We start from the raw sequence: 3,008 nt of genomic DNA, 5'->3' as shown, positions 1-3,008 counted from the left end.
AGCCCAGCCCGACTCAGTCCGGCTCAGCTCCCCACGGCTCGGCTCAGCCTGCGGCACCGCCCCCCGGGTGGGGGACGGGCCAGGGCGGCGCTGGGGCGGGATTTTGGGGGTGTCCCTGTGTTCCCTCCCCGTCCCTGAGGAGCGGGATGGGGACGAAGGCGGGGGGTGTCCCGTATGGGGTGAGGGCTTCATGGTGGGGGGGAACTGTGGTGACTTTTGAGGAGGCAGAGGAAAACGGGGCTCCGAGGGCTGGAGGGAGGAGAAGGAAGAGACAGAGCAGCTCCCTGGCTTCACCCCAAATTAAGTGACACCACATGGGGCTGCTGTTAACCCCCACCCGGGACCCCCCCCTCAGTGAACCCTGAAAGGCAGCGTCACCCCGCACCCCCCGGGGAAATGCGGCTGCACGAGTGAGTAACACACCCCAAAACACACCGGGGGTGTGCTGGTCGGGGCACGGACACTTTGGGGGTGCTGGGACCACCAGTGGCCTTGAATATGTGGGGGGCGGGGGGGGGGGAACACGAAAGAATCAGCACATGGTGCCATTGAATTCGTAAGTAGCAACTGGCCACTTAATTAATGTGTTGGGGCTGATGTGGAGAGCAATGAGCCTCCTCCAGCGAGCCCCCTTGGAGCGGGGGGGGGGGCCACGCTTGGGGGAATTCGTTAGAGAGGTTCATTATGGGGGGGCTGTAGGGGGGAGTCGTTAAGGGATTTTGTTACGGTGACACTTGGAATAGGGTGAAAGTGGGGAAAAGGGGGAAGTCGGGAGTGTGGGGAACCTGGAGGGGGCTCAGGGAAAAAGAGGAGGTGGGGAGGAGAAGGGGGCAGTGGGGGGGGACCAGGATGCGTCTGGGTATGCACATCTGGGATATTGGGAGGGAGAAGGGGCCTCACATCTGCACGCACAGCAGCAGATGAAATGTGCCCACACGTTTGCACATCTGGGTCCCCACGGGCGTTCACATCTGGAGGATTCTTGGGGCACAGCTGGTGAGGGGGGCGGCTTTTCCACGTACATCTGGGGCACCAAGGATCTCCAGGATGTTCACATCTGGGAGGGCTGGGCAGTCTGGGGGATGCAGCTGCATTCACACCAACAGCTGGAGAGGTCCCTGATGTCACAACTGGGCACATGGCTGAAGGCACAGAAATGTTCCAGCACATCTGGAGAGCCAGGTGGTTTCCATTTGTGCACATCTGGAAGCACAAGGTGAGCACACATCTGGAGAGCTTGCCCAGGCTGCCTTTTTCACACCCAGAGCTGTGCTGAGGCTGCACACAGGTGCACATCTGGACCACTCAGCCTCACCAGCTTCCTCTGGGCTCTCCGTATCCCACCGAATCTGCCAGGTGTCCAGTGGGCAATGCATTATTCATTTGTCCCTTGGAGCAGGGAGTGGAGAAAGTAAATAAATATTAATTTAGCAGGAGCACAAAGCTTTTCCGCTTCTCCTGCTGGCAGTGTGGCAGCACAGGGATTTCTCAGTAGGATTAAAAAAAAAAAAAAATTATCCATGGAATAACAGGTTTATCCAACTATTACACGAATAATTCTCTGGGACAGGAATTGATGGCAATGCTGGGATCTTTAAAGCTGCTACGTTTCCCCTCCTACTCCTTTTGGGTGCCTCTGAAAAGCTGACCTGAGGAATGGGACATCTCCGACATGGAACTACAGGATGGAAAAGGATGTTAATCCCCAGAAAGCCTTTGGGCCTCTTTTTATGGAGTTCTTGGAAAATGGGAGACTTTTAAATGGGAATCCTGGAGGTTCTGGGAGCCTCAGGGATTAAAGCACCTCTGTATTAATCCCACTACGAGGCCTGAGGCTGCAGCGATGGGCTCCCGAGGGCGACACACACGCATCCAACACCTCCTCTGAGAGAGCTTGTGATGGGGAATGGAGACAAAGGAGCCGCCTCATCCCGATGGATAATCCCCCTCAGATTCATCCCCGTTAATCAGCTGGGCAAACAGCGAGTGCGGGGGCATCGCCTCCTCGTTAGCAGATTTATTCTCACTGCCGCGGCATTTAATTGCTGCTTGATTTGGCGATTAGCGGCTGTTTGCCCAGGCTTTGCCCAAATCACCCCCCTCAAAGTTTTTAGGTGGGGGGAGGCTTCCTCCCTACTTTGTTATCCTCATTATTCTGCCTTGTTTTTGGTGCTTCCTTATTCCTCCTGTTTTTTCCCAGCCCTCGTTGGGCGGCATCGCGTGGAGAAACTGAGGCACGAAGTTTGGCCATAATGAGGAGCGACAAGATATTTGTCCGGGCAAATGAGCGGCTGGGTCCCCCCACCCCGCTGCCAGGGGGGAATCCCTGCCAGCCCCGTTATTAACATTCCCCCTGGGAGCTCCCCACCCCAAGCCAGGCGCTTGGCCGGAAAATGCAGCTTTTTGAATATTTATAGAGGTTGTGGCAGCACTTGGGGTGGGGAGGAGGGAAAGGGGAGCACAGGGGCTGCTGGGGGGGTGGGGAAGAGCAATGGTGAAGACTGGGTGTTGTGGGGATGGAGGGGATGGAGCTGGAATCGTTTAGGGATGACACTGGGATGGGGTAGGGAATGATATTGGTATGGTGTCGGTGATGACACTGGGATGCGTTAAGAGATGCCATTGGGATGCTGTCGGGAGTGATTCTGGGATCCTGTAGGGGATGATGGGGGCGTGCATGAGAAGACAGTGCTTTGATGCTTTCAGGAATGATGCTGGGATGTTTTAGGAGAACTTAGTAGATGTTCTAGGGGATGAAAGTAGGATCTTTTGGGAGATGATGATGGATACTTCAGGGAGTGACAAGACTGGAATTCTTTGAGGAATAACAGTGTGATGCTTTAAGGAAGGATGATGAGATGTTTTAGGGGAGCATATGGGAATGACTCTGGGATGCTTTAGGGGATGATACTGTGATGATTTAAAGGATGATGCTCAGATGCTTTAACAAATAATGCTAGGATGTTTTAGGGCACGGAGCTGGAGTGTTTTGGGGAGCATACTGGGAT

The sequence above is a fragment of the Corvus brachyrhynchos genome, unplaced genomic scaffold (genome assembly GCF_000691975.1).
Source record: "Corvus brachyrhynchos isolate BGI_N302 unplaced genomic scaffold, ASM69197v1 scaffold46, whole genome shotgun sequence".
In the NCBI taxonomy this organism is placed as follows: Eukaryota; Metazoa; Chordata; class Aves; order Passeriformes; family Corvidae; genus Corvus; species Corvus brachyrhynchos.
This window is presented reverse-complemented; position numbering follows the sequence as displayed.